Source organism: Urtica dioica, chromosome 7, assembly GCF_054948205.1.
Source record: "Urtica dioica subsp. dioica isolate 48M chromosome 7, U.dioica_male_clone48M_v1_H2, whole genome shotgun sequence".
In the NCBI taxonomy this organism is placed as follows: domain Eukaryota; kingdom Viridiplantae; phylum Streptophyta; class Magnoliopsida; order Rosales; family Urticaceae; genus Urtica; species Urtica dioica.
The window spans coordinates 10,533,866-10,554,381 of NC_142762.1; positions in this window are offsets into that span (position 1 = coordinate 10,533,866).

The window sequence follows — 20,516 nt, forward strand, 5'->3', positions numbered from 1 at the left end:
TACATTGTTTCTAACTTATTCACAAGCGACAAAGGAGTTGAGGAAATAACAGCTAGAAGGGTAAAATGGTAATTTAGTAAATCCCGACTAGCTGATGACATTCATGAAGGGTAAACATAGATAATATTCAGTGGATCCGCTCATCATAATTAGGTCGAATTCTTGAGTTAAAATAAATTCATTTGAACCGAGAGATTTTCAGTGTCAGCTCTTTAGTGGAGTCAGTTGACATTAAGCTAAACTTGGAAAAGGTTTGTGAACTTTTGAGTCCAAGTGTTTAGCTCAAGCTTTGTTCATTTGGGTCCATGAGGTCACTGTCACGAATCACATCGATAGGAATAGTTAAACTGGAAGCTAAGTCAAAACAAGAACGAAAATTGTCGAAAGGGTATTTTTGTCTTTTGAGACATAAGGATGAAATGGATGTCAATAAATTTTGACAAGTTCATTTGATGACTTAATGTCACTCGGCCATAATATGATTAACTGGGCCTTGTGAATTAATTTCATTTCATGAGAATTTTATTGAAAATTCTTCATGGGCCTTTCTCATGTTGTCATGAAAAAATGAAGAAGCTTCTAGAAGCTCCTTCTAGAGAGACTTGGGCGCCTACCCTAATAGAGAAATAGGAGAGTTTATTTTGTGCATAAATGTATTTAGATACTTGCCAAAAGAAAAAGAGGAAACAAATTTCCTCCAAGAGGAAAGTGGGAATCGGCCAAGTGAAAGACAAGGCAAGGCCTTGAACAAAATTGGAAACAAATCAAGGCTTCTAGAAGCCTTGAGTTGGCCGAGTGTCTCAAAGGGAAAAAGAGGAAATTGCTCATGAATATATGATATTCTATAGAAGAGGAAACTACCTTATTGAAGGTGAGACCTCTCCTATAAATAGGAGCCTCATTTCCTCACATTTCATTCATCCAAGTTTAAGAGATTTGAGAGACTCTCTCTCTAGAACTTGGCCAAAAATCCTCTCTCTCTCTCTCTATTTTATTTTCGATTATTTCTTGTCTTGGCACCTAGGTTCTCACTCGACCTAGTGTTTATCTCTGCGACTTCGAGACTCGTTCTTAAGTCGTAGTGTTTAAAAGTGCCCACTCACTGATTCCTTCTTTTCGAGTGATTTAGTGACAGAAACTTTCGTGGTTGCTCGAGGTGCCGAGGAAAGGAAGAGAGACGTGCTGCGAGGGGAGACGAGCGTTGCAACTTTCCAAAAGCTTCTACAAGGTTCAAGCTTCAAGAAAGGTTAGTAAACTTCATAGCTCATATTGGTTTTTAGTTACATGTACTTGCACTTGTCTAGGTTAGTAAAAACTGTTTTACTTGTAAAAGAAAATTTTTAAAATTCCGCCGCTTAACGAAGCGTTAATTATTTTCTCAAACCCTAGATCGATTCCAACAAATGGTATCAGAGCTATGGTCAATGATTAGCATGTACATGTTTTTAAAATTATGAGCTTGAAAATCGTAATCGAAAGTTTACTAATTTTGTGACAAGTTAGAATTGTTATCTTAGATTTTTTTTTTAATTTATTGCTCATGTCTTTAAATTAAAAAGCATGTTGATTTTCTATGAGTTTGGGATGTTTTTAAAACACATTAGAATCAGTTCTAAAAGTTTTTAATTTTTATATTGAAAAACGTGTTTTAAAGGTTTGAGAAATTTCGGTAAATTTTGTGACTAGTTACTTTGTCTTTCTAGTTTCTTTTATTTACCGTATTCGTTTTATGCTTGTTGTTATTTCTTTTATTCTATGTTATTACCCTGCTAATAAAACACAAATAAAAGCTTTAAACAACATCTTAAAACGTTCCGTTACACTTGATTCTTTTTCGCACCTAAAAAGGACCAAAGTTTTAATTTATTTCTTTTTCTTCGAGCTGGAGTAAACCCGCATTAAAAGTGGCATAACTCTCTGTTCAGAAATCGAAATTTAATTATTCTTGAATCAAATTAAAGCTCTGTCTGTCCTCTGTCCAATGCCACCGGTTTCGGCTGAAAAGGACATCGGAGCCGCCAGATATTGCGATTTTACTCCGAGGTGCGCGGCTGTCTGAAACTCCAGTTTTTTAGAAATCCGGATTTTCAAACCCCACTACCATGAGTTATAGAACTCTAATGAGAAAATTTTCTTGAGCAAAAATGTTTTTCATATGATTATAAACATGATGTGTAAGATTAAAATGTTTTGATTTTTGAAAGTTTAATTGAAATTGAATTTTTACAAAACTATTTTGATTTTTGAAAAACCGTTTTCACTTTCAAACTTGAAAATATTTTGTCATCCAAATCATATAAATTTTCAAAATGTTTTCAAAACTATATCTATATCACATATGTTCAAAATCTATATGCTCTTGAAAATTTGAGTGGGAGGTCTCCTTGTAGACAAGCCGAAAAATAAAAAGATGTGTAATCTCAAACTTTCAAGTGTTCGAGTGAGTTGAAGTTCACACTTCCCTCACGCACTTTCCCGAAATAGAAAATAGGAAAAGATCGAGTATGTACCTTGTGCCTTTATGCACTAATACTGCTCTGAACATGTCGATCTAGGATTCTCTTCTAGTTGTCCGCTCTGTCGCTCTCTAACTAGGAAATTTGTTTCCGAACTTATAAGAGTCGATGAACCAACTCCAAAAACTAAGTGGGAGGGTTATATTCGTTGTTTGTAACCCGCGATCCCCAACACTAGTGAAAGATGCAATAACGTGGGACTAAGAGCCGCTCTTGCGACCCTCACTTAAATGTGAGTACTCCAAGGCGTTATTGCTTCGATCATTGCTCAATGAGCTACGTCCGAGAGTGATGCAATGATGGCAAGGCCTCCCCTTGGGGGATTGTTTTTCAAAGCTGATCTTTTGGACTAAGTGGTTGGTTGCACGCTTAGGCTCAATCCCTAGTATCCTCCCTTGAGGCTCTGCGAAAGAATGTGAGTGATCAAACCAATTTACAAGGTGGCTAGTCAAAATAGATGTATTGACATCTTGGTTTAGCATTAATGATGTGTCATTTACTTATAAATGGAGATTTTTTGCGGCCTTCTATTGAGGGAGTAAATTATCGTTTGGTTTATAACACCTTTGGATTTTACAAAAGTCTTAATGAAACTTAAATCCTAAACCAAAGACTAATCATAAACTTGTTTCAACTTTTATAGGCAATATGTCTCTCAACCCTCTCTCTACAATTCTTTCCTCGAATAAACTCGAAGGCGACAATTACGTCGACTGGAAATGTAACCTCGACATAGTCCTTACTGTCGACAAGCACAAATAAGTTCTCACCACCCCCTGTCCTCAAACGAATGATGATTCGACGCAAGAGGAGAAAGATGTCCTGGCGGCCTGGCTTCGATCCGATGAGATTGCGAGATGCTACATTTTGGCATCGATGAACAATGTGTTGCAACAACAACATCGTGATTATGAAACTGCCACCGATATGCTCTACAATCTCCATGAGATGTTTGGAGGGCAAGGACGTCAAGCTAGGCAACAAGCGGTCCGACAATTCATGAACTCTCGTATGAAGGCTGGAACTCCCGTTAGAGATCATATGATGCTGATCATTAGCTATCTCAACGAGATGGAGATTCTTGGATCTGAGATTGATGGGGAGACTAAAATAGATATGATCTTGGAAACTCTTCCCGAAACCTTTGATACCTTCAAGTTGAATTATTCCATGAACAAGCTAGAGTACACTGTTACCGAGCTCATGAAGGAACTTCAAACCGCTGAGGCACTCACTAAGAAAAAGAGGGCTCAAGGAGAAGTACATGCTACTGCCTCCACCTCTGGATCTAAGAAGAGACCTCGCAACGCCGAGAAGAAGAACCAACCTAAGGTTCAAACGAAGAAGAAGGCGCCAAAGGCTCCGAAGGTGGACAAGTCTAAAGACAAGTGCCACCACTGCAACGAGCCTGGTCACTGGCGTAGGAACTGTCCTGCCTACCTCAAAACCAAAGCAAAAGGTATTGTACTTGTTACTGAAGCCTGTTTAGTAGCTGATAATGTATCATCGTGGATTATTGACTCCGCTGCTACTAACCATATTTGCTGCTCCTTGACTGGTTTTAGGAAAAGCAAAAGCTTAGAGGATGGCGACTTCTGCTTCAAGTGGGGTGATGAGAGCGTGGTGTCTGCGAAGGCTGTGGGATCCGTGACGCTATCTTTTGAAGATCGAACTTTAAATTTGAATAATGTTTATTATGTTCCTTCCTTTGGGAAAAACCTAGTATCTGTTGCTCAACTTTTCGAGCAAGATTTTTATTTAAAGTTTATAAAGAATGGAATTCGTATTTCTTTTTCTGATTCTTTCATCACTGATGCATGTATGAAGAATGGTCTTTTTTACATCTATCCCACTCAACCTTCTCTTTTAGACACCGAAATGGATAACGATCTAATTAGGGAGCCAAAGAGGATCAAACTTTCTGAATCCTCCGATCTAACAAAATCAACATACCTCTGGCACTTAAGACTTGGTCATATCAGTCTAGATAGGATTAAGAGACTTGTGAGGGATGGTCCACTCCAAGCCTCTGCAATAGGCTCACTACCTACTTGTGAATCCTGCATAGAAGGAAAAATGACTAAGCGACCTTTCTCCGAGAAGGGTCGAAGAGCCACTGAGTTGCTGGAACTAATACATTCTGATGTATGTGGTCCGCTCAACCAACAGGCACGTGGGGGATACGAATACTTCGTTACCTTCACTGATGATTACTCAAGATATGGGTTTGTCTATTTTCTTAAACACAAATCCGAGACCTTTAACGTATTTAAGGTCTTTAGGGCTTTAGTGGAAAAGCAAACTGGCAAAGTGATCAAAACCCTTCGATCTGATCGAGGTGGTGAGTATATGTCTGGAGAGTTCGATGACTTTCTTAAAGAAGAAGGTATCGCTTCTCAGCTTACCGCACCTGGCACACCTCAACAAAACGGAGTGTCAGAGAGAAGAAACCGAACTCTTATGGAGATGGTTAGATCAATGATGAGTTACTCATCACTCCCGCTTTTCTTTTGGGGATATGCCCTCGAAACAGCCGCCTACATTCTGAACCAAGTTCCGTCCAAAACGGTTCCTGGTACTCCTTATGAACGATGGACTGGCCGTAAAGTGAATCTTGGCCGCATCCGAATTTGGGGTTGCCCTGCACACGTGCTGAGGCAAAAGACTAGCAAGTTGGCTAGTAGGTCAGAATTATGCCTGTTTGTAGGATATCCGAAGGAAACCAAAGGTTTTACTTTCTATAGTCCCGAGGACGATAAGACTTTCGTTAGCACGAATGCTCGTTTCCTTGAGGAGGACTTTATGAAAGATGCAAAACCTAGAAGCAAAATTGTGCTTGAAGAAAAGTTGGGTGAGGAGGCTTCTACCTCATCTGTAAGAACTGTTCTTACCCCAACTGAAACACAACCTAACTCATCAGAATCTCGTCAAGTAGTACTTAGACGTAGTGGGAGGGCTACTCAAAAGCCTGACAGGTACATGTCTTATGGAGACTCTCTTGTAGCCATCTCCGACATGGATGACCCTGTTTCCTATAGCCAAGCGATGGCTTGTTCTGAATCAAACCTTTGGCTTGACGCCATGAAAGTTGAAATGCACTCGATGTATGTCAACAAAGTCTGGAAACTTGTAGACCTTCCTGAAGGGATTAAACCCGTAGGGTGTAAGTGGATATACAAGAAGAAAAGGGGTCCTGATGGGAACGTTGAGACGTTCAAAGCACGACTTGTGGCGAAGGGTTATACCCAACAAGAAGGGATTGACTATGAAGAAACCTTCTCGCCAGTCGCGATGCTTAAATCCATCCGCATACTCCTATCCATAGCTGCAGCTCTCGACTATGAGATCTGGCAAATGGATGTCAAGACAGCCTTTCTGAATTGCAATCTTGACGAGCGCATTTACATGGCTCAACCAGACGGTTTCGTGGATAAAGGTCAAGAGACCAAGGTTTGTGAGTTGCTTAAATCCATTTATGGACTAAAGCAAGCATCTAGGTCATGGAATATTAGATTCGATGAAACTGTAAAGAGCTTCGGCTTTGAACAGTCAATAGATGAGCCTTGTGTTTACAAGTTAATACACGAAGGCAAAGTTGTGTTTCTGGTACTATATGTCGATGATATACTACTCATTTTTAATGACGTGGGTAAGTTATCTGAGGTTAAGGTCTGGCTAGCAAAGCAATTCGATATGAAGGATCTAGGAGAAGCCGCGTACATTCTGGGAATCCAAATCTTTCGAGATAGGAAAAACCGGACCATGTCGCTCTCTCAAGCATCTTATATTGATAAGGTGATGGATCGCTTCTCGATGCAAGACTGCAAGAGGGGTCAAACACCCTTTAGGCATGGAGTTTCACTCTCTAAGGACCAGTCTCCCAAGACTGCACAAGAGATTGAAGACATGAGGAAGATTCCTTACGCCTCTGCCGTAGGAAGCCTCATGTATGCTATGCTTTGCACTAGACCTAATATATGTTTCGCCGTTGGCGTAGTTAGCCGTTTCCAATCCAACCCTGGACCCGAGCACTGGATTGCTGTTAAGCATGTTCTTAAGTATCTTCGAAGAACTAGGAACTTGATGCTTACATACTCAGGTACTGACCTGACTATGACGGGATATACCGACTCCGATTTTCAAGCGGATAAGGATTCCAGGAAATCCACTTCGGGATCTGTGTTCATCCTTAATGGTGGAGCTGTTGTGTGGAGAAGTATTAAGCAATCTTGCATTGCTGACTCCACAATGGAAGAAGAATATGTGGCTGCTTGTGAAGCATCCAAAGAGGCTGTATGGCTTAGAAAGTTCCTTAAGTATTTGGAAATTGTTCCAAACGTCGACGAGCCCATGACCCTTTATTGTGATAATAGTGGGGCTGTCGCTAACTCAAAGGAACCTAGAAGCCATAAGCGCTCTAAGCATATTGAGAGGAAATACCATTTGATTCGAGAGATCGTGCAGCGCGGAGACGTGGAAGTGAAGAAGATCTCAACGGTGGACAACCTCGCAGATCCATTCACCAAGGCCCTAGCGAACAAGGTCTTCGACCAACATCGTGAGGGATTAGGCATGAAGGACTACACACACCTTCTTTGAGTCAAGTGGGAGTTTGTTGTCAATGGTGCCCACAAGAAGAGTTGTAGTCTTTATTTTGTACATTTGATGTAATAAAGTCTCATGAAGACTCTAGCTTGTAATTGCCTATCTATTCATTAATAAAGTTGAAACGTTCATTCAATCTTCCTTGTCTGAAGCTTTATGATAAAACCTTAGTCTTTTAGTCCATAAACAAACTTAACAACTTACGAAGAGACAAATGTAGATTTGCATGAACAAACTCTTCGTAGTTTGCTTAAAACGATATATTCGCAATCTTAGGGTCAAAGGACTATTGACCTCAGTATGATTGTTAGAAGAATCTATGATGTCTGGTTATGAGGCATTGAGAGTTTGGGACTCTATAGTTCTTCTAGGTATCTTCCGAAGATACTGAATTGACCAGTGCACTTCTAGAGACAATATAAGAACAACCATTTAACCTCTTATGTCTCGAAGTCACTATGTATGAATTGCATCATGCTTACCTTAATCCTGAAATGAGACATGCCATTTCACACCTTAGTATTCTCATTTGAGAAAGTCAAAGTTCTAACTCACTATGTGATTCCGAACAAGGCCTATTGGTGAAGTACTAAGTTGTGAGTCTGTCATGAGTAACTTTGTGAAGTTCTCATAGATATGGAATTCATGTACAAGATTGCGGAAATGCAATGTATGTCACCTCATGCTTTGTTCCTTGGAGTGTGAATAAATGAACTGGCCAGTGTCCAAATTGAGTCCTGACTCTTTTGGATGAAACAATGTGACTTGTTAGCTCCTCGTCAATACATTGTTTCTAACTTATTCACAAGCGACAAAGGAGTTGAGGAAATAACAGCTAGAAGGGTAAAATGGTAATTTAGTAAATCCCGACTAGCTGATGACATTCATGAAGGGTAAACATAGATAATATTCAGTGGATCCGCTCATCATAATTAGGTCGAATTCTTGAGTAGAAAATAAATTCATTTGAACCGAGAGATTTTCAGTGTCAGCTCTTTAGTGGAGTCAGTTGACATTAAGCTAAACTTGGAAAAGGTTTGTGAACTTTTGAGTCCAAGTGTTTAGCTCAAGCTTTGTTCATTTGGGTCCATGAGGTCACTGTCACGAATCACATCGATAGGAATAGTTAAACTGGAAGCTAAGTCAAAACAATAACGAAAATTGTCGAAAGGGTATTTTTGTCTTTTGAGACATAAGGATGAAATGGATGTCAATAAATTTTGACAAGTTCATTTGATGACTTAATGTCACTCGGCCATAATATGATTAACTGGGCCTTGTGAATTAATTTCATTTCATGAGAATTTTATTGAAAATTCTTAATGGGCCTTTCTCATGTTGTCATGAACAAATGAAGAAGCTTCTAGAAGCTCCTTCTAGAGAGACTTGGGCGCCTACCCTAATAGAGAAATAGGAGAGTTTATTTTGTGCATAAATGTATTTAGATACTTGCCAAAAGAAAAAGAGGAAACAAATTTCCTCCAAGAGGAAAGTGGGAATCGGCCAAGTGAGAGACAAGGCAAGGCCTTGAACAAAATTGGAAACAAATCAAGGCTTCTAGAAGCCTTGAGTTGGCCGAGTGTCTCAAAGGGAAAAAGAGGAAATTGCTCATGAATATGTGATATTCTATAGAAGAGGAAACTACCTTATTGAAGGTGAGACCTCTCCTATAAATAGGAGCCTCATTTCCTCACATTTCATTCATCCAAGTTTAAGAGATTTGAGAGACTCTCTCTCTAGAACTTGGCCGAAAATCCTCTCTCTCTCTATTTTATTTTCGATTATTTCTTGTCTTGGCACCTAGGCACCTAGGTCCTCACTCGACCTAGTGTTTAGCTCTGCGACTTCGAGACTCGTTCTTAAGTCGTAGTGTTTAAAAGTGCCCACTCACTGATTCCTTCTTTTCGAGTGATTTAGTGATAGAAACTTTCGTGGTTGCTCGAGGTGTCGAGGAAAGGAAGAGAGACGTGTTGCGAGGGGAGACGAGCGTTGCAACTTTCCAAAAGCTTCTACAAGGTTCAAGCTTCAAGAAAGGTTAGTAAACTTCATAGCTCATATTGTTTTTTAGTTACATGTACTTGCACTTGTCTAGGTTAGTAAAAACTGTTTTACTTGTAAAAGAAAATTTTTAAAATTCCGCCGCTTAACGAAGCGTTAATTATTTTCTCAAACCCTAGATCGATTCCAACAAGGCGGCACTCGGGAGTCCCCGGAAAGCGCTTCAGAATCTCCGAGAACGAGAAATCGAGGAGAATCCGCTTCAGGCCAAGGATGGCATCCAGAGAAGCAGAGAGAAGTCTCAAGTTCCTTTAGAATGAATGGGATCATTTTCCCCTCAATGAGAGGGGGTATTTATAGGTGTTTGAGGGCCTTAGAAGGTCCCTTTTTCGTCCATGTGGGACTAGGGGCGCGCGCACCGTCAAGTGGAGGCGCACGGTGCGCGCGGCGCACAACGCGCGGCGCGCGTGTCATCAGGCGCGGCGCGGGATGCGCGGCGCGGTCGTGTCTTCGCGCGGCGCGCGCGATGCATGGCGCGTCTCGTCGGACTCTTGTGGGCCTTAGCGGTCTTCGACGCTTGTCACATAAAATATGAAGATCTCTACTTGACGAGAGTGACTCGATTCGATGAGCAAGGCTCGAGGAGAGTGACTCGAGGCTCGACTCGGGGAGCGAAGCTCGACTCGAGGAGAACGACTCGAGGCTCAACTCGAGGAGAACGACTCGAGGCTCGAGTCGAGGAGCGAAGCTCGACTCGAGGAGAACGACTCGACTCAAGGAGCAAGGCTCGACTTGAGGAGCTGAGAGTTTGGCACGAGGGCTTGTCGGTTGACTCATGATGGAAGGCTCACCGTTCTTCAGGACCTCCGGTCTGACCATTGGCCCTTTGAGCGGCGCGTCTTTCCGGCGTTCCGGGTTTTCCGAAAACGATCGACAACAACAATCACAGTGTATTATTCATACTTTGATCCCCCAAGTTATCATGTCCAAAAGTAAATGGAGGGGCATGCTAAATATTTGGCAGCAATACTTCATAAAATGAGTTTTGTTTCCCACCATCCAAAGTATCCTGGTGGTTCAGAGCCGTTTCGAGTTATTTTTGCTGACACTCCTAAACAAAATAATACGTAAGTTTTTTTCTTTCATAATATGGATTTTTAATTGTATGTTGTAAAATACTTAATCAAGTTATACATATATTTTCTATTTTAGGTCTAATTGTGGGATTTTTGTTATCAAACAGTGGTGTTATTAATGTTGAAGCAGGATATTAACACTCTCAAAGCTTCAAGAATCCCAAAAATCAGATCAGAAATTGCTGCTCAGTTGTGGTATCATGGCACCGTCAAGACTGGAGAAATTAATGGTTATGAAACACCTTCTGAAGAGAAGACATCTTCTTGTGTTTGAATATTGTTTGTTATTCATTTTTATTTTTTCTCTAACCGGTACATTGGCTTATTTAGAAACATTTGACCTTAATTACTTTTAGATTTTGCATTAGTACCCATGATTTTATAGTTTGGTTATAGGATGAGCACATTATTTTTTTATTTGATGCATATATAACACCTGAAACATATATTAATTGTTCAGCCTACATTGGTTGAAAATATTGATTTGCGTTTGAGTCTACTTTAGTTGGTTTTTATTTTCACTGTTAGTTTACTTTGAAAATATTGATTTGCTTATGAGTCTACTTTAGTTGGTCATAATATTGATTTGCTTATGTCTCCCGAAAAGAAGAAGAAAACTTATTTTACAAGTTATTTATTCACCATGTATTAGTTAATAAATTTTATATGTAAATTGTTATGTCTACATTGGGTTAAAACATTGAGAGTCTACTTTAGTTGGTTTGATATTTTTGTTGAATTAATGAAGTCACTGTTTTTGCCCTAGTTTCATACTATAAAATTCAGACAAACTAAATTTACTAGAATATAATTAGAGAAAATTCTAAGATTAAAAAGACTCCTAGATAACAGTCTTGGCAATTTTTATAAAAATAGGTAAGATACTTTACAATTACATTTTTTCAGTAATTATGTATACATATATATATATATAATATTTATGTATATATATTTGAAATTACCAAGAAAATGAAATTAATACTTTGGGAGTGACGAAGCTTTTCGTCACACATTTTGAATAAAATGTCCATTGCGAAAGCTCCTTCCGGCAACATTTGATCGATAATTCTCCAACGAATATGAAAGTTCTGCCCTTTTTGAGTCTTTGTAGATTGCGTACATGAAAACTTTTTGAGCTTCGATTTCTTGCACGCAAACGATCCCAATCTTTCTTTCCCTCACATTGACAGTCACGTCAACCGATATTGTGTTGATTCCTATTTATTTAGAAAATAAAAAACAAGTGACAATTGAGTATTCAAATAATTATTGGTCAAATATTAGTTCAATTCAATACTAATGAAATTTCGTACTTACGTGTATGTTTGAGAAAATTGCTATTTATTTATTTTTAATTTAAAATTACCTCATTTTGTATACAATATATATATTGTATAATTGAGTATACTTTTAAAATTCTACACATGATTACTTAAAAAGTTTTGAATATTTGGTCATAATGTTATACTTTTTTTTAATATAGACATATGTACTACTTATCTTTTTATATAATTTATGGTCTATACTTTATAATATACTGAAAAGTTTTGCTTTAACAACTTAATAAACCATTAGTTTAGAATATTGCTATTATTTGTTTTTAATTTAAATTACTTCTTTTTGTATACAATATTTATTTTATTTTTTTCACTGAGTATACTTTAACCCCGCTAAATCGTGTCCAATTGAACCCACACGGACCACACACTAAAACATTTGTTATATTCAAGGATTTCTTTAGTTCTTATTTTCATTTCTACATATCCTTTGTTTGTGTTACCCTCTGTGTGCATCAACCACATTGTTAATCGCGTTGAGATCTTTGGTCCGTAATCTGAGGTAAGTAATTAGCATTATTTTTGTTATTTAATTGATTTTTATTTGATTTCGGAAAAATTCGATATTGATTTTTGATGTTCCACGAAATCCCCAAAACCGAAACTATTTCCTATGAAATCCATCGGAAATGAAATGAAAAGTACTGAAATCCAGTTGATCTATGAAATTGAAACCGAGAGTAGAAGTAGAAGAGAGGTTAGCTTACCCTGAGCTTGTAATTATAAGGTTCAGAGCTAAAAAAAGTAAATTTCAATCCTCTCAATCACACTTTCTTTTAATTTTTACACTATCTTGCCATTCCCTGCCTATTTTGTTTTATATTTATTTTCTATCTGATCTGTGTTCACTTTTTTGATGTTTAGATCCTTGTTCCGATGATGAAGACATCACGAAAACGAAGTTGGCCCTTGTTTCGTATGTTCAAAAATTTCCAGTTGATTACTAAAAGGAAATTCTCAAAGAAAAGACAAATTAATTTTAAAAAAAAGGTATTAGGCTACATTTGTGTTTTTTTAATATAGTCTATCGTTCCGATTTTGAACTTCAAGTATACTATTTAGTTAATTTAACAAGTGTACTCCAATTGTAGAAATATTTAAGTGTTAGTCTATTTTGATTTGTTCGTAATCTGTTCTTTTGAATCAAATTGCTAATATGGTGTTGAATGATTAGAAGATATTGTAGAGACTTTTTTGTAGCTCTATTATATATATATATATATATATATATATATATATATATATATATATTCTGTATGAAATCTTTAGAAAAGGTAATAAACAATGTAATTGTATCATATTGTTTTTTTTGTTTGCTATATATTTAGAGAGATTCTGTAGATGTGCTTAGGAGCTCGATCAATGTTAAAAAACAACAGATCTGCAGTGGAACTCAGAGCAACATGAATGCTAATGAGGTTTAGTATAAAAAAATGCTGATTTATTTTTACTTTGAGTTTTAAAGTAAATATTATTTATTTATTTTTTTGTGGCAAATTATAGATGATTGCTAATAGGGCATTTGAAATACTCGGAGATAAGTTTGTTCACCCGAATGACCATGTTAACAGATCTCAATCTTCTAACGATACCATCCCGACTGTAAAAAACTTCTCTATCTGAGATTATTAACTGGTCTAATATGTTTTTAGTGTGAACGACTCAAGGGTTCTTTGTTTCGTTCATTGCCCAGGTCATGCAAACTGAGGATCTTGTTGATGTCGTGATTGAATCTAATATCATGCCCAATCAAGACAACACTTATTGTGACAATAATCATGTAAGAATTTTCTATAATAGTATTCATTTTATAAGTTTTGTTTTGTTTTTATGTTATACTAATATATTTACTATTTTATTTTGTGTCACGTCAATCAAAATCAGTTTACCAAGATCATGGAGGCTTTTCATTCAATGATCCAACAATTGGTTACCATTCAAAGCACTTTAAATGATTCTAATATGAAGTTGGTTTCAATTGAACGATATGTAATGGAAATGAGGTCTCATCATTTAAAGTTGATGAATGTAATGATGAAGAGCCTTCTGTTTATGATCCTCGTGACAACCCATTGGAACCGCATAAAGGTAAAAGCCTTTAAATTTCTGCAAATTTTTAATTATCTTAATTCTCTGTTTGAGTTTAAATATATATTTTTTAATTGCAGATGATGTGTCAGCTGTCATTTTAGATACTGTGCCATCTGGTAGAATTTTCAAATAAAATTAGTAATATCTTTATTTATTTGTTATGTATAATTAGTATGTTTTAGATAATTTTTTTTTATTTGCAGAAAAGATAACAACATCTTCTAATGCTGTTTTAGAATTTGAGCAGAATAATCCAGTGCCTGTTCAATTCTATTCTCCTAGTTTCGAAAAGGAATTAGTAAGCCTCTTAGAGGATATAGAAGATTGTTATAAAAATAAACATTCTCCTTATATTTCAGCCAATCCTGAATCAACTTATACTCCAGCCAATTCTTTGGAGAATGTTCCAGTCTCTGACCATTCATTCCCTAATGTATGTATTCTTATCTTTATGTATTTAATTATCTTTATATTTAGAATTTATCCAATTTTTAACCCCTGGACTCGTAATTCGGTTACATTTCACCCCCTGGATTTGAAAATGTTGCAAAACTCAACCCAGAACTCAGACACGTGTTACAAGGTCCCACTTTCGTCAGTATTTGGACGTTAAGTTTCACGTTTTGATGACGTGGAAAAATTTTAAAAGCTTTATTCGTGAAATTATGATTTTACCCCTGAGCCAAAATCATTCTTAGCATTAAATTCAATCTATTTCAACCCGCGTGAAGTCCACACACACACTCTCTCTCTCTCTCTCTCTCTTTGAGACTTGAAGTCACAAGTTGGAATTAACCTGGTAAAATCAGATACAGAATTTGTGTTCAAGTTTAGTTCTTTAGATAAAACACTTTGTCACTGGATTATTAAAACAATGGGTTACAAAATATGCCTATTCTGAGTAAAGCCCTCTTCACGCTAATATGAACCAGCTCTCAGAAGAAGAGAAGAACAAAAAAAAAATCCATAACAACCCAGGCCGCGAACCAGAGGAAAACACCATCCTTTTCTATGTCTTCTTCTTTAACCTTTGCTCTTCTTCTCCATCGCCAACCTGCAGAAGAAACGAACGAAAGAAAAAAAAAGAAGAGACGAAAACAACAACACAGATTCATCGAACGAGACAGCCTCAGTGAATCTCCACAATGAATCCAAAATTTCGAGTTCAAAACAGTGCAAACCGAGCCCAAACAATGTCAATCACAGATCAATTTCACCAAACAACCTTAAAATCCAAAAAACCCAAATTAGCAGAGGAGAACAAAGAAACAGAGGAGATCAGCAGCGCCAGCGCGGCGAACGCCAGCTGGCGGCTAGAGATTAGCTGAGGGACATGATCGGGATCGCCTTCACCAGCTTCGGGAAGACTCTGGTCCCCTTTCGCATCGCAGATAAGGCCGAGGAGCCTCCGGTCGGCCGCGGCGGCGTCTTCGTCCTCCGGCGACCGGAGCTCGAGTGAGGCTCGGCAGATTCTCTCGGCCTCGTCTACGTTCAGGGCTTGGACGTTGGCCTCGGCGACGTAGCGGTGAGTCTCGCCGAGCCGCGGGTCCGCGTCTCCTAGGGCTTGTCGCTGGATCTCGAGCCCGGCTGAGTAGAGCAACAGCGAGTTCTCGGTCTGGCCCATCGCCGCGTACGTGTCGCCCAATTACATAAAGCCGGCGAATTTCGCGAGGGCGTGGGATTCTCCGTCCTTGATCGCCGGAGCCGAGATCGACCATTCGAGGGTCGAGATCGCCTCGGAGTAGTTTCCGAGGCAGCAATGGAGCGCGGCCGAGACGTGGACGCTCATCACGAGGTCTAGCTTCTTCTTCTCTTCTTTATCTTCTTCTACCTCGAACGACGAGACCGCTCTCTGAGCCATCTCGAGAGCTCGCCGGGGATCCTCGCCGGAGCACAGCATTTCCCTGGCTCACCTGAGTAGCGACGGACCGTCGGTTGGTAGTTTGGGATCATCTTTCGTCGATTTCATTCTCGGTCGACGAGGCCTTAAAGGTTTCTTGTTCTTTTTCTTTTTCTTAGGGTTTGGTATCGGTACTCGATTTGGGGATTTAGTCTTCGCTTCTTTATCCGGGTGATCATTGGTTAAATGTAGAGATTTTGATAAACTATTCATTCTGTCATTTTGATAGTGTGGCTTGAAGTTGAATGGTTGTCCAAACACGCGAACCAGGAAAGAAAAAAATGCAGAGAAGAAAAGAAGAAGAAGAAAGGAGAGAGAGAGAGAGAGAGAGAGAGAGAGAGAGAGAGAGAGAGAGAGAAAGAGAGAGAGAGAGAGATGAGAGAGAATAATAGAAATATTTAATTATTTAATCTTATAACAATATTTAAATATTAAAAGTATTTAGAATAATATAAAATACTCTTATACCCTTTAAAATTTTGCCACATCATCAAAACGTGAAACTTAACGTCCAAATACTGACGGAAGTGGGACCTTGTAACACATGTCTGAGTTCTGGGTTGAGTTTTGCAACATTTTCGAGTCCCGGGGGTGAAATGTAACAGAGGTACGAGTCTATGGGGTAAAAATGGGATTAATTCTTATATTTAAATGTAATTATTTCTGTTAGTGTAGTTTCTGTTGAAGATTTTTTTTTTTAATTTCTTGTCATTAGTCTACTTTTGTTGTAAAAATAATTGATTGTGGGTCTAATATAATCTAACATATTCAAAATAATTAAAATGGAATACTATCCATTTTAATTATTTTGAATATGTTAGATTATATTAGACCCACAATCAATTATTTTTACAACAAAAGTAGACTAATGACAAGAAATTAAAAAAAAAAATCTTCAATAGAAACTATCCATTTTAATTTGATTTGTCAGTCTTTTTTGTTGTATATCTGATTATCAATTTTTTTTTGTAAATTTAACTTCCAGTATACTTTTATTAAAAAAATTTATAACTGAAAGTATATGTTGCAAAAATATTCAACTATTTATATATTTATTTCAATTAGTTGAATCCACATTAGTTTTATAGTATTTTTTTTTATTTTTATTTTTTTGGTTATGATCAGCCTGCAGGTTATAACTTGAAATCTGAAAGCTTGACCATAATATCTCCATCATGTATGAAGTTGGAGTTTGACCGTAGTAGCAGTCCATCTCCAAATCATTTTTAAAAAATTTTCCCGTTTGATTATCATATAGATGAGGCTGTTGACACTCAAGTATTGTTAGAATTAAAAGAATGGTTCAAGACCAATTCTTCAACAAAAAAGTAAGGAGTCTGAAATATTATCTTATATAGATGTATTTTTTTAATATCTTTTAATAATTTTTATTTATTTTTGTTAATATACAGGAATATGCTCTTGCCATTTATCACTGAAAGGAAATCTCTGGAAATTCCTTTGACACTTATGAAAGATTATAAAATTACCACAAAGGATTTCTTCTCAAGTATTTTTTTGTTCAACAGTCCACTGACTGATATTGTAAGTCTTATGTCTTTGTGTTCATAATTTGTATACTTTATATGTCATTATAATATTGTCTAATATGATAGTATTTAGACATTTAATTTTTGTTTAACTATGAGTACAAGTTATATCTATAAATCATTACTTTTTAGGGTTATTAAGTTATATAGCCACACGGATATAGTGGATTGAGATATAACCCACATTTGGTTAATTTCTTGTAAATAGCCAAGTAAACTTATTAACAGATTAATAAAAGCCTTATTGAACACAACCAAACATATATTTTAGGTAGTTAATAGGCTGCCACGTATGCAAGTTGGCTATTTACAAAGTATTTACCAAAGGTTGGCTAATTTACAATTCCTATAGTTTAGGTGGTTTACGTAACCAATTTTTTGTACTTTTTATGTATCTTAAACTGTGAATATTCATTTGTTGTGTTAAAGTTTTCACTGTGAGTATACGTTTGTTATTATAAAGATTAACTGCAAGTATACATTTTTGCTGGGAAGGTGTTTTGGTGATATATTTTATGAATGTATTTTGCAGAACATGGAGATATTTGCATATTATTTGAGGATGAAATCTGTATATCATCAATGCTTTCAGTTGTATGTTACAATGACCGATATTATGTTTGATGTAAACTTCTCGAAGTATTGTGATGAAAACGTACCTCAAAGTTCTAATTCCCTTGCCGAGATTGAGTCCTATCTCATTAATGTTATAAAAGGTTTTTATTTGGTTATATTTTTTATTATATATTTAGTATAGTTTCTATTGGTTATAACATAATTATAATTTTTTTTATATTTTTAACAGGACAAATTATATAAAACACACAGAATTGGTAAGATGTGGATTTGATTCTTATTCCTCTCAAGATTTCAATTAATGGAGCAGATAGGTTTTCCCATTGGTCTCTGTTTGCTATAGAGTCAGTCAGTCGCAAGATAATAGTTTTTGATTCATCTATTGGTCGTGAGAATAATAATTTGATGAAAAAATGTGAAACGTATTGTAGACAAATGCCTAAACTGCTCTCTAAAATAAAAAAATCAGAATAAGAAGTTAGATGTCCCTAATGTGTTCAAGCCATATGACTTGGTTTTTGCTGATACACCCAAAAGAATAAATTAGTAAGTTGTTCTCATTTAAGTTTTTTTCATTCTTTATTTTTTCATTTTAACTTAATTTTTTTTTTGTATGTTTAGTAATTAATTATATTATGAATTTTATCATTGTTAGTTTACTCAGTAGTTGCTGTAATATTTGTCTTGTTTTCTGCCTTTCAGTTTTGATTCAGGAGTCTATGTTGTTGGGTTTGCTGATTTACTTATTTCAAATCGCCCTGTTATGCAAATCGAAGAAATATGCATCAATAATCTCCGGTTGAAGTACAACACTCAGTTATGGAAACATGCCATGGATGGACATTATAGAGATGAACAATTTGAGAACATTTGCCAATCTGGAACTTGCACTTACACTCGTTCTCGTTGTTGAAGTTCAAGATTTGTAGTAATCTTTGTCTTTAGTATTAGATTTTATATCACTAACTGAAATGGTCTTTCTATTTTACGAATTTGTTTTGTAAAAAAAGATAAGGATTTGTGTATGGTACAATTCTAGTTTCTTAAATGTTGATTTGACTTTATTTGTTTGTGTAAATAATTAAGTGTGCATCTCCCCTAATTTTTATTAATTTGTTGTTCAGATTCTTGTTTAATGTTCATACCTATTACTTTAAATTATATGTATTTTGTTTTGTTAGTCCACTTCAAACTGTGAAATTTGTTCTTTAATTCTACTTTTTGGTGTATTAATTAGTCTATATTAAACTACTTTATTTTTATGTAATTTGATACGTGAGTATACTTCGGTTATAAAAATATTCTATTGAGTCTACTTTGTTCAGATGCTAGATTGGCATTCATATATATTTCTTTAAAATATATATATATATATATATATATATATTGTGTTCTTAGTTCAGTTCAAACTGTTTGAAACTTGTTCCTTAAGTTTAAATAAATCTACATTAGTCGCTTATGAATTTTTATGTAGTTTGACATGTGAGTCTACTTTGGTTATAAAAATATTACATTGAGTCTACTTTTTCTGAATGCTTGATTGACATTCATATCTATTAGTTTAAAACATATATATTTTGTGTTGTTAATCCACTTCAAACTGTTTGAAATTTGTTTCTTGAGTCTACTTTTTGGTGTTTAAATAAATCTACATTAGTCTTTTATGAATTTTTAAGTAGTTTGATACGTGAGTCTACTTTGGTTATGAAAATATTACATTGAGTCTACTTTTTCTGGATGCTTGATTGACATTCATATCTATTAGTTTAAAACATATATATTTTGTGTTGTTAATCCACTTCAAACTGTTCAAAATTTGTTTCTTGAGTCTACTTTTTGGTGTTTAAATAAATCTACATTAGTCTTTTATGAATTTTTAAGTAGTTTGATACGTGAGTCTACTTTGGTTATGAAAATATTACATTGAGTCTACTTTTTCTGGATGCTTGATTGACATTCATATCTATTAGTTTAAAACAGATATATTTTGTGTTGTTAATCCACTTCAAGCTGTTTGAAATTTGTTTCTTGAGTCTACTTTTTGGTGTTTAAATAAATCTACATTAGTCTTTTATAAATTTTTATGTAGTTTGATACGTGACTCTACTTTAGTTATGAAAATATTACATTGAGTCTACTTTTTATGGATGCTTGATGGGCATTCATATCTATTAGTTTAAAATATATATATTTTGTGTTGTTAATCCACTTTAAATTGTTTGAAATTTGTTCCTTGAGTCTACTTTTTGTTGTTTAAATAATATTAGACTACTATATGTCTACTTTGGTTATGAAAAATTATCATTGTGTCTACTTTGATCATATATATATATATATATGTATATATATATATATATATATACATATATATATATATATACAGAGAGAGAGAGAGAGAGAGAGAGAGAGAGATGTCCAAAATCTAGCCAGAACTCCTAGCATAACACTTATAATGCAAAATATATATATATATATATATATATATATATATATATATATATCTTCACTGCTACAAAACTAGGATTCTACAACGCTTAAAAACAGTTGTAGAATGATTCTACAACGCTTCTCAAGCGTTGTAGAATCCTGCGTTGTAGAAGATTCTACAACGCTTAAAAATCCGTTGTAGAATCCCACAGCTTTCTACAACGCTTAATTATCCGTTGTAGAAACTAAGCTTCTACAACGGATTTTAAGCGTTGTAGAAGCTTCTACAACGGTTTGAATCCATTGTGTAATTTTTAAATATTTTCAAACACCTCGCCGCGGCGAAGTATATATCTCGCCACGGTGAGATATTCTACAAT